The sequence below is a fragment of the Grammomys surdaster genome, unplaced genomic scaffold, assembly GCF_004785775.1.
Source record: "Grammomys surdaster isolate TR1022 unplaced genomic scaffold, NIH_TR_1.0 224, whole genome shotgun sequence".
Taxonomy (NCBI): domain Eukaryota; kingdom Metazoa; phylum Chordata; class Mammalia; order Rodentia; family Muridae; genus Grammomys; species Grammomys surdaster.
This window is the reverse complement of record NW_021604669.1, coordinates 8,019,638-8,032,034: the sequence shown is the minus strand read 5'-3', so window position 1 is coordinate 8,032,034 and position 12,397 is coordinate 8,019,638.

The window sequence follows — 12,397 nt, the reverse complement described above, 5'->3', positions numbered from 1 at the left end:
CCCACTTTCAGCAATGGACAGACCATGGAAACAGAAACTAAACCGAGACACTTTGATATTAACAGAAGTTATGAACCAAATGGACTTAACAGACATCTATAGAACATTTCATCCTAAAACAAAAGAATATACCTTTTTCTCAGCACCTCATGGTACCTTCTCCAAAATAGACCATATAATTGGTCACAAAACAGGCCTCTACAGATACAAAAAGATTGAAATAATCCCTTGCATCTTATCAGATCACTACGGACAAAGACTGGTCTTTAATAATGACAAAACCAATGGAAAACCCACATGCACATAAAAACTGAACAACTCTCTACTCAATGATGACTTGATCAAGGAAGAAATAAAGAAAGAAATTAAAGACTTTTAGAATTCAATGAAAATGAGGACACATCATACCAAAACTTGTGGGACTTCCATGAAGGCAGTGCTAAGAGGAAAACTCATAGCTCTAAGTGCCTACAAAAAGAAACTGGAGAGAGCACACACTAACAACTTGACTGCACAACTAAAAGCTCTAGAACAAAAAGAAGCAAATACACCCAAGAGGAGTAGAAGGCAGGAAATAATCAAACTCAGGGCTGAAATCAACCAAATAGAAACAGGAAGAACAATACAAAATATCAACAAAACCAGGAGCTGGTTCTTTGAAAAAATCAACAAGATAGATAAACCCTTAGCCAGATTAATCAGAGGGCACAGAGACAGTATCCAAACTAATAAAATCAGAACTGAAAAGGGAGACATAACAACAGAAGCTGAAGAAATTAAAAAAAATCATCAGATCCTACTACAAAGGTCTATACTCAACAAAACTGGAAAACCTGGATGAAATGGACAACTTCCTAGACAAATACCAAGTACCAAAGTTAAATCAGGAGCAGATAAACCATCTAAACAGTCCCATAACCCCTAAGGAAATAGCAGCAGTCTTTAAAAGTCTCCCCACCAAAAAAAGCCCAGGACCAGATGGTTTTAGTGCAGAATTCTATCAGACCTTCAAAGAAGACCTAATACCAATTTTCTTCAAACTATTCCACAAAATAGAAACAGAAGGAACACTACCCAATTCGTTCTACAAATCTACAATTACACTCATACCCAAACCCCACAAAGACCCGACAAAGAAAGAGAACTTCAGACTAGTCTCCCTTATGAACATCGATACAAAAATACTCAATAAAATTCTAGCAAACCAAATCCAACAACACATCAAAACAATCATCCATCATGATCAAGTAGGTTTTATCCCAGGAATGCAGGGATGGTTCAATATTCGGAAATCCATCAATGTAATCCACTATATATACAAACTCAAAGAAAAAACCCACATGATCATCACACTAGATGCTGAGAAATTATTTGACAAAATTCAACATCCCTTCATGATAAAAGTCTTAGAAAGATCGGGAATTCAAGGCCCCTAACTAAACATAGTAAAAGCAATTTACAGCAAACCAGTAGCCAACATCAAACTAAATGGAGAGAAACTTGAAGCAATCCCACTAAGATCAGGGAATAGACAAGGCTGCCCACTCTCCCCCTACCTATTCAATATAGTACTGGACGTCCTAGCCAGAGCAATTAGACAACAAAAAGAAGTCAAAGGGATACAAATAGGAAAGGAAGAAGTCAAAATATCACTATTTGCAGATGATATTATAGTATACTTAAGTGACCCCCAAACTCCCACCAGAGAACTCCTAAACCTGATAGAAAACTTCAGCAAAGTGGCTGGTTATAAATCAACTCAAACAAATAAGTAGCCTTCCTCTACATGAAAGATAAACAGACTGAAAAAGAAATTAGGGAAATGACACCCTTCACAATAGTCGCAAATAATATAAAATACCTTGGTGTGAATCTAACCAAGCAAGTGAAAGACCTGTATGACAAGAACTTTAAGTCCCTGAAGAAAGAAATTGAAGAAGATCTCAGAAGATGGAAAGATCTCCCATGCTCATGGATTGGCAGGATTAATATAATAAAAATGGACATCTTGCCAAAAGCAATCTACAGATTCAATGCAATCCCCATTAAAATCCCAACTCAATTCCTCACAGAGTTAGAAAAGGATATTCTCAAATTCATATGGAATAACAAAAACCCTAGGATAGCGAAAACTATTCTCAACAATAAAAGAACTTCGGGAGGAATTACCATCCCTGACCTCAAGCTGTACTACAGAGCAATAGTGATAAAAACTACCTGGTATTGGTACAGAGACAGGCAGGAAGATCAATGGAATAGAATTGAAGACCCAGAAATGAACACACATACCTATGGTCACTTGATCTTTGACAAAGGAGCTAAAACTGTCCAGTGGAAAAAGGACAGCATTTTCAACAAATGGTGCTGGTTCAACTGGAGGACAACATGTAGAAGAATGAAAATTGATCCATTCTTATCCCCTTGTACAAAGCTCAAGTCTAAGTGGATAAAGGACCTCCACATAAAACCAGATACACTGAAACTAATAGAAGAGAAGGTGGGGAAGAGCCTCGAATACTTGGGCACGGGGAAAGTTCCTGAACAGAACACCAATGGCATATGCTCTAAGATCAAGAATTGACAAATGGGACTTCATAAAATTGCAAAGTTTCTGTTAGGCAAAGGACACTGTCAATAGGACAAAATCACAACCAACAAATTGGGAAAAGATCTTTACAAATCCTACATCTGATACAGGGCTAATATCCAATATATACAAAGAACTCAAGAAATTAGACTCCAGACAACCAAATAACCCTATTAAAAAATGGGGTATAGAGCTTAACAAAGAATTTTCAATGGAGGAAACTCGAATGGCTGAGAAGCACCTAAAGAAATGTTCAGTATCCTTAGTCGTCAGGGAAATGCAAATCAAAACAACCCTGAGATTCCATCTCATACCAGTCAGAATGGCTAAGATTAAAAACTCAGGTGATAGTAGATGCTGGTGAGGGTGTGGAGAAAGAGGAACACTCCTCCATTGTTGGTGGGACTGCAAGATGGTGCAACCACTTTGGAAATCAGTGTGGCGGTTCCTCAGAAAATTGGACATAGCATTACCTGAGGATCCAGCTATACCACTCCTAGGCATATACCCAGAAGATGCTCGAACATATAACAAGGACATATGCTCAACTATGTTCATAGCAGCCTTATTTATAATAGCCAGGAGCTGGAAAGAACCCAGATGTCCTTCAACTGAGGAATGGATTCAAAAAATGTGGTACATTTACACAATGGAGTATTACTCAGTTATTAAAAACAATGAATTCGAGAATTTCCTAGGTAAATGGATGGAACTAGAAATTATCATCCTGAGTGAGGTAAGCCAATCACAAAAGAACACACATGGTATTCACTCACTGATTATTGGATATTAGCCCAGAACCTTGAAATGCCCAAGATTCAACTCACAGGCCACATGAAGCTCATGAAAAAGGAAGATCAAGTGGGGATGATTCGGTCCTTCTTAGAAGGAGCAGCAAAATACTCAAGGGAGCAAATGTAGAGACAAAGTGAGGGACAGAAACTGAAGGAGGGGCCGTCTGAAGACCATTCCACCTGAGTATCCATCCCATGTGCAGTCGTCAAAGGTAGATGCTGATGTGGAAGTCAGGAAGTGCATGCTGATAAGATCCTGATATAGATGTCTCCTCAGAGGTCTGCAAGAGTCTGACATATTCAGAGGCAGATGCTCACAACTAGCCATTGAACTGATCATGTGGTTCCCAATGGAGAAGTTAGAGTGAAGACCATTGGAGCTGAAAGGGTTTGTGGCCCCATGAGCAGACCAACAATACCAACCAAACATGGTCTAAACCACCATCCTGGGAGCACTTAGGGAGGGATCCATGGTTTCAGCTGTATACGTAAGAGCCAAGGGCCCTGCTGGGCATAGGTGGGAGGAGAGATCCATGGCCTCATGAAGGCTGGTGGGAATTTGAGGGTGGGGAGGTAGGAGTTGGGGGGATAGGTTGGGGTACATCTGCAGAGAAGCAGCAGGAGGGGTGAGGGGATAGGGGATTCCTGGGTGGGTGGGGGATGGGGTAAGGGGACAACATATGAAGTGTAAATAAAACATCCAATAAAAAAATAAATAAATTCTCAATTCACAAGATTCCCACAGAATAATTTCAGAGCCAATTAATAATTATACAAGCAGCCCATCTAGATTAGACAAGTTATCCCAATTACTCAGTCTTTTTATGACACTGATAGCTACCTGTGGCTACTTAAAGCCACACAGAATCTGGATGTCTTCCTCTTCCTGCATCATCCTTCCTTCCTTTCCTCTATTTCCCCTCCCCTCCTTCTCCCCAAACTTTGCAGCTCCACCTCCCCTTCCACTGTCCGATCACTGTCTCTAGCCTTTATTTTACAAGTTAAGGTGGGGAGGAGGTACACAAAAAGTCACCTGTGTATGTGATTCACTGCTCCTCATCTGCAGCCCCTCAGATGGGAAAGTGGAATTAGCATCAAAATACAAACAGTACCTGGACTATCCTCAACAAGGAAAGGTCTTCATTCTAGTCCATATAAAACCAACTCCTAGAGCTAGACTGATGACTTGGAAGAGATGGGATTCTTCCTTGATGAAGCCTGCACAAATGTTTCTGTTATCTGATAGGTTTCTTTCATTTTCTGTTATATATAACCAAGTGGATCATAACTAAAATATGTAACTCTTAATTAACAGCCATTGCACCCGTTGGTATTATTGGCTTAATCTCAGCTTAGGAGAATGGGATCCAGATTTAACTCCAATGGACAGTGTCTGAATGGGATAGAGCAAAAGAAAGGGTTCATCCAGATAATCCAATCCTCTGGAGGAAGGTATTTCTGGGTCCTTCAAGCTACTCCAGAGACTCAACCTCTTGCTGGCTTGTGGCAATGAAGATGGAAGCACAGGCTGTAGGTACCTGGAAGTGATTAATTCTCACTAGACACACTGAGAAGACAAGACAGGATACATGAGGACAATGACAGAGTCAGGGAACAATAAATGTGTGACTCCCAATCTGGTGGCATGATGGTTTTCTCAGATTTTCTATGTAGAGTATTAGAGACAAAATCACCGAGATTTACTCATTCTGCTTTGTGCTGAGTTATGGTCTAAATTTACTAGAGTGGTTCACATTTATTTTAGCATCCTTTTCATTATTTTATGAAACTACAGTGTGGTTTATTTCATGTTATGTGTGTGGATGGATGTGTTTCAGTTACTTTCTCTATCATCCTGTTTCCCCACGCATTACATTTGTCCAAAGCATCTGAGCTACTTTATACTCTCTCCTTCAAACTATTTTTTCTTCCACTTATTTTGGTATATGTATGTGCCTTTAAAGCTGGCTGGCTAGTTCAATGGTTAAAAAAATTGCTTCTCTTCTAGGGGACCAGAGTTTGTTTCCCAGCACCCACATCAGGAAGCTTCACAAATGCCCATTACTCCAACTCCAATGGATTCAATGTTTTGTTTTGGTTTTTGGTTTTGTTGTTTTTTTTTTTTTGGTCTGTACTTCAATTTTCATCCCATCTCTTGCTTTTCATTTAAAGACACTTAAAAGATCCAAGCTTGTTTTGTGCACAATTCTCACTGTGATGTTTGACCCTACAAAGATGTTTCATGTGAAACATCCATTTCTTTGAATATCAAGCATTGTTCCTTCTCCCTCTTTACTATTGCAGACATCAGTGTTCTCCTACTGTTTTTATTGAAGGTGAAAAATCCTTCAGGGTTAAGTAACATGCACCACCTACTATGCACATTTTGTACTGAGTGCCCATGGTTTTATTGTCTAAATCTTCTGCATACATACCCAAATTGCAGACTCCTGTAAAGGAACCAGGTGTTTGCTATACACCTTTTGTTTGAAAAAAATGTTTCAGAATCCTTTTCCATTTTATTGGGTCTGAGAATGTTTATAATTCTCCCAGGCTCCAAGTATCAAAGATGCAATCATGGTTTTCTATGGATAGAGGTCTCAGGCTTCTTCTGGTCACTTCTTTGAGCATTTGAGATGTTTCAGGGGAGAAAATGACATATTGTAGCTGGGGACTGAATTTTAGAACAGTTTCAAAAACAGATATCTACCTTCTAGAACAGTATTGGCTCAGAGCAGAGCCTGGAGACTATTTCCAACTCTGCTTCAACAGAAGGGATTTTAGGGGAAACTGATGAATCCTAGTAAAGGCAGTGTTTTGTGCCTTAAATTAAATTAAAATCACAACTCACTTAATAACCTGGTTGAAGATGCTGGTTAAATTTGGTAGTGCCTGGACATAGAACACATCTGAGGGTGTTTCTCAGTTTTCTTAAGGGGCAGGATCTGTATGAATGATCTCTAGACCTATGAAGTCCAGGACTGTTCAGAAAAATAAGGCTAAACTTATGCAACTATCATATAGAGACCAAATAAGAATGTCTAAATAGTCATGGTATGGCATAGATTTAATAGAAAATTTAGGCTTGGTCATTTTTGTAGAGAAGTCTAGTACTTCCAAGAGAACAGGGAAACTGGGATCATCTTGGAGAACAAGGAACTTGAGAGGTCAGAAAGATGGCTCAGAGGTTTAAAAGCATATTACTTTTGCAGAAGACAGGAGTTCAATACGTATAACCCATGTCAATTGGCTCACAAACATTTATAAATCCAGCTTCAGAGGATCTAACTCATTCTTCTTGTCTTCCTAGGCATTGCACTAATGTATACGTGTCCCCCACCATAGACACATAAACATGCACATAATAAAAATACTTACTTAAATAGTGTACCTTTGAAGAAGATAAAAAAAAGCATAGAGGATTGGAGGAATCCTACAGGTTCTAGGGTGCAATGCCTTACACTAGAGAAGGAAAAAATATTAATGATATCTTGCTGTACCCCAGCAGGACTTTCTATTTCCCACTACCATTTAGTATATGGATAATGTTTTCAATTTACACAGAATTAGACAATCTCCTGAGTTCTATTATGTCCAAAATCAATTGTTCCAGGGCTCCTTCTAGTAAACAACTTAATCTTCTGGGATGGTCACAGGCTGAGATACTGGTAGTGTTCTAAGAACCACCATGGAGAATATAGGGCATAAAAGAGAGAGTCCCTCTCCAGGGGAGCTAGCAGCAGTGACAGATGAGTGCCTACATCTGAGGAATTCCCCAGGAGCATCAGGACTCTGGCTAGCATTCTTCCATCAACAGGTAGGCAAGAGCTAGAAAAGTCTGAGTGAAGGCCATTAACAGTCACTACAGATAAACCCTCATACTCATTCTTGAGGCCTTAGAAAACATGAATAACATTAGAAATAATGTAAGGGTACTAGCAGAAAAAGAGTTAATCACTTAATAGATAAATACAGCCCCATTGTTGAGTATTACTCTTAAAGAAATATAGTCAGAAGTCTATTTCATCTAAATAATCCAAGAATCATTAATTCTTAGATAAAATTCATATTTCTAAACAACATAAAATACATGTGAGGAATTTACTTGTATTGATTTGTAAATTTCCATTTACAAACTCTTCTGGGGGAGGGAGTGCATATGAATAATGTGGGTTGTAAAAAACATGGTCCCAGGATAAAATTAAAGGTGTTTTTATTCATACAAGATCAAGACTGAAGCCATGACTTTTTTTTTTCCTCCAGGGAAGGAATATCTTGATGTCACTCTAGCAAATACAAGTTTTACTGATAAGGAAGGGAAGGGAAGCATCGAGGGTCGCCATATTTTCCAAACTTCTCCTTGCATTATCTCTTGTTCCATGTGCTCTGTTAGAATCTTGTCCCTTGATCAGTGAGAGGTAGAAATGGTGTCTCCTCTAATTGAATCTGGAAATGCCTTTGAACTTGATCTGATATGGCAGAAGGGAGCTGTGGAGCATCAAAGTCTCCATGATACAAATGCCATAAACTTCTCCAGTCCAGTGCCAAAGATGATGAGAATACCTTTGTGGACATATGCCATGCTCAGATATCAGATCAGACAAAATCTGGTCAAAATCAGCATCAACTATGAGGTGTGATGACACCAACCTCTAGATTTCAAGTTAGTACTGGTGTCTGGGTTGTCCAAGCTGAGGCCCTAGGTTGTTTGCCAAGGTTCTACCTCCCTACCCATCCTCCCTATAAATACTCCCTTGACTATTACCTGGAGAAAAGACAATTTGTCTCCATTATGCATGTCAGTCTCTCTGACATAAAAAACCTTAAACATAATAACACTGGTGGTTTTTATTATTAAGCACAGAATGATTGTTAGATACCAACAACATGCATTTCCAAAGTTCTTCCTTTGATGGTGGAATTGAACAGATGTACAACATGATTATCTGCAACCCTGGGTGTTCAAGATGGAATGCATAAATGACCATGGACTGTGGTTTTTACTCTGACAGCATCATGGATTGTGTACTACTCCAGCATAGCTTTAGCATTATGGTAGTCTACCATGTCAGAATTAATTTCATTCTGAAAAGAATTCCATCTGGTCACAATTATTCTAACAGTAGAGGCATTTGTCAAATAAATGGTCCTGTGTGTTTTAACCAAACTTCTCCTGTACCCAACGGCCCTCCACTATGTTCATGGTTCTTGGAATGCCTACAAGCTGCTTGTACTAACCCTGAGTTAAGTTTACATCTCAGGTGTTCCTGTCTCCCTCATCAGTAATGTCATGACATTCATGGAGGTCAAGGAATACTCAACCATTCTCTGGGTATAAGAGGCAACAGAATTCTTGGAGGTGTGGGTATATGACAATGTAAAATTGGCTTTTTCAGAGCCATCCTCAAGGTGGTAGTCAAAGGGAACATATATAAGGATGATGTATCAAAAGAGGGAACCTTGGCAATCAGACTCTGGAAGAATAGAGCAGACAGAGGAAATTGATTGGGGAAAAACAGAGATGGGCTTCATGAGGTAGACTTGAGAGGGTTGAGTTGACAACTGATTATTTAACATAGGAGGCAGTGGTGAGTTCCTCCCACCTCTGGATAATTTAAAGATGAATTCCTAAAACAAAAGCCATGCGGCAAGGTGAGGTAGCAAGAAACCATAGGAGAATGTGGCACTGAGTGCTAAACCAGAAGAGGAGGGACTTCAGACCTGCAGATAGGAGACTCCAGAGGTAGGTTTATCTCTCTGGAAGCAGAAACCATGGAAACAGGGTCTCTAGCTTACAAAAAAAGGCAAGAAACACAGAGTAGCTTAGAGTACTGACTTCTGGTGACTGGTTATGACAAAGCCCTCAGTAGACAGACAAGAGAAAGAAAAATAGGTCCTGGCCTCTAATAGGTTTCCTTAAATTTAATGGCTACTTATGTGTGTGGCTATTGAAGAGACACTACAGCTGAAAACACAAAAATTCTCTGTTACAATGAAACATCAGACCAAATGAGAACGAATAGTCACGGGGAGACACACAAAAGAAAAGCTAATTTTAGCTTAGGCCTGCTAGGACGGCAGACACACTGGCCTGACATGCATCAATTGCAGATGGCAGATCACTTCCCATCACAATGTGTCAGGCAGGCTGTGAGAAGCTGTGAATGGTGACAGACACACGTAGCCTGTCACAGCCCCAGCTGTCAAACAGAGGGCAGTCTCTCTTCCTATGAGTGAAGACTGGAATCTGAGTACCAGCCTGCTGTCTGGAGCCTCACACCTTCTCCAAGGTTCACTGTCGGTGACCTCATCTTGACCTTTGCTGTCTGTGCCCACATGAGCAGTCCTCTACATGTCTCCTAATGGCTTTGACCCACTTCCAGTTTGTTTTCTCTCTGTAAATCTTGTTGGTGACTGGATATTTAATCTCCTAGATTCCTGCTCTGGCCACCTGTTGCCACTCCTCCCTCACCACTATGGGCTATCCCTCGGGATCTGTAAGCCCAAATAAATAATTCTGTCTGTAAGTTGCCTTGATCATCATATACAATCACGGCAACAGAAAAGTTCCTAATTCAGGGGGTCAGCCAGCTGATTGCGTTGACATACTCTTATCAGAGAAGAGCAGGCCCCGTCTCACTGAAGATTCCCTCACTGGAAGAAGGTGGACCTTCCTTCTGTTCAAAATTTCCCCTGAACCCACTCTCTGTAGACTTAAACAACAAATGCTATCTTCACTGCCATGATGTTTCATGGCACGCTACTTAGGTCAGGAAGCTCACGTTGCAGCAAACGAAATGAGCCAAAGAATGATGTCATAAGTCAGTGGATTTATTGTGTTCTTCATTATCCTGGATTAGATGGCATGATACAACAGTAAAGTGGTCTTTTACAAATGTAATGCCAATGTCACTAAATGGTGGTATAAGACTGTGTGCAGATGATGTCATGTTCTAGGACAAAGCTTATGCTAATAAGTCCCGTGTAATACAAAAGGCTATTTCTCTCATAGTCAAGATGCATGGATCTGGAACTAAGAGGTCAAAAATGAAGATATTCCACTCATTATTGTACCAGTGTTCACACAGTCTATCTTTTTCTCCATGTTTCTAAAACTCTGATAGCTATACTGGCTTAGAATATGGGTTTCAAAGAAAATAAAGCATCTTTCTCAGAGTACAAGTCTGTCTTCTCATTAGATGCTGAAAAACTCTGGCCATTTAGCACACTTGTACCAGGGAACCAGCAAGCAATTAAGCAGCTGATGGACTGTCTGACTATGCTAAGAGGATCATATAACAATGAACTATTTCTACCTGAGGGATGGTAAGAAAATGGAAGATTATAGTTCAAATAGGGCAGGTTCCCAGGGATACCCTATGGAAATGATATGTATAGCCAAATAAATCTTAATATATGCATACTGACAATGGTATAGGAGTATGAAAATGAAAGGTGTCTATCTCCCCAGATCAGAAAATAGTACCAGATAAAAGGCTTGCTAAGAAAAAGATCAGAGCTTGTTTTTTTTTCCTCAGTTGATCACATGTTCATAACTGGTGAAAACAAGTCAAGCACTGGCTGCAAAGCTACCTCACAATCTTGCTTATGAGCCAATGACCCAGCCACTCAGTGTGGACAACACTTCTAGTAGATGGATGGTTTCCATCAACCTACCTACCAGCTCCCTGCCTGTGGTTCTTCTTCAGCATCTAATGCAGATTCTGGTCCTCCAGATCTGTACCTCTGCTTCTGTCTTCATACTCCATCTCGCTTCTGGGTTCTCTCATACATGGGTTGGACTGTGTTCCTACAACTAGCCCTTTCTTCTCATCACCCTAGAGAGGCTTCATTTTCTTGATTGAACACTGACTTACACATTTTTATTTCCTACAAATAATATAATCAGCAATCCTTCTACTGAAAAGCCTCTTTGTTAGAGTGTGACTCTACCTGAAAGGGGACTCTGTTGCCCTCTATCCTCTGACTCACTTATCTTTACAGGCTTTGTGGTCACTGAACATGGGAAACTGGAATATGTTGCTGTTTATTACCTACCATTTATATCATCTGTTCTGTTTCCACAAAGAAACCAGAGAGAGAAACAAGGTTTTTTAAGCTCATACTTTTAGAGGCTCATTGCTTACAATTGAGCAGATTCAGTGGTTGGGAGCATAACCAAAGATAGTTCTACATTCTATATATGTATGTATATATGTGCTCTTCAGCAATGGCTGCTTATGAGCCCAAGAATCCAAAAGTTGCTCAGTCCACAAGGCTGAATGTCTCAGTTAGTCTTCAGTAGAAACTGGAGAACCAAAGAAGAAGGCTCTAATCCCATTTAAGGAATGGACTTGCTAACAAGGTAAAAGCAAGCAGGCAATGAGACAAAGATTTCTTCTTCTGTGTTCTTGTATAGGCTTTCAGCAGAAGGTGTATCTTCCTGCTGCAAGATCTGAATTAGAAGTGGATCTTCCTATTTCAAATTAAGTTTTAAAAAAATCCCTCAATGGTGTACTCTCTTATATTTGAATTTTAGTTAGTTCCAGATGTAGGCAAGTTGACAATGAAGAATAGCCATCACACTAAGCAAATCATAATCCTAGGGATCAGAGTTCTCATCCTTGGCTAGTAGCACAGTAACTATGACAGGGAGGCAGTTCTGGATGCTGAACAGCCATTGGCTAAGCCTCTGAGCTCCACAGTGATCCCCAGGCTGTGTTCTCTGTGGCAGGTTCACAGCTTCCCACAGATAAAGCAGCAAACCACAGTACCTTTTATGAACTGAGTCCTCTCTTGACTGTACTTGTCAGTGTATTCTTTTTACCAATGCAATTCATGTGCATCTGCAACCAAAAACAAAGCCAGGATCTTCCCAGATTCTCTGAGAAACCATGGCCAAACATACCTAGGCATTCCAAGTTGTGGATATTCCTTATTTTTAAGTCTCCAGAGCATCTGTATCTAGGAGAGTTGGTACCCTCTCAAGATACTACCTGTGTACAACACTCCAAGA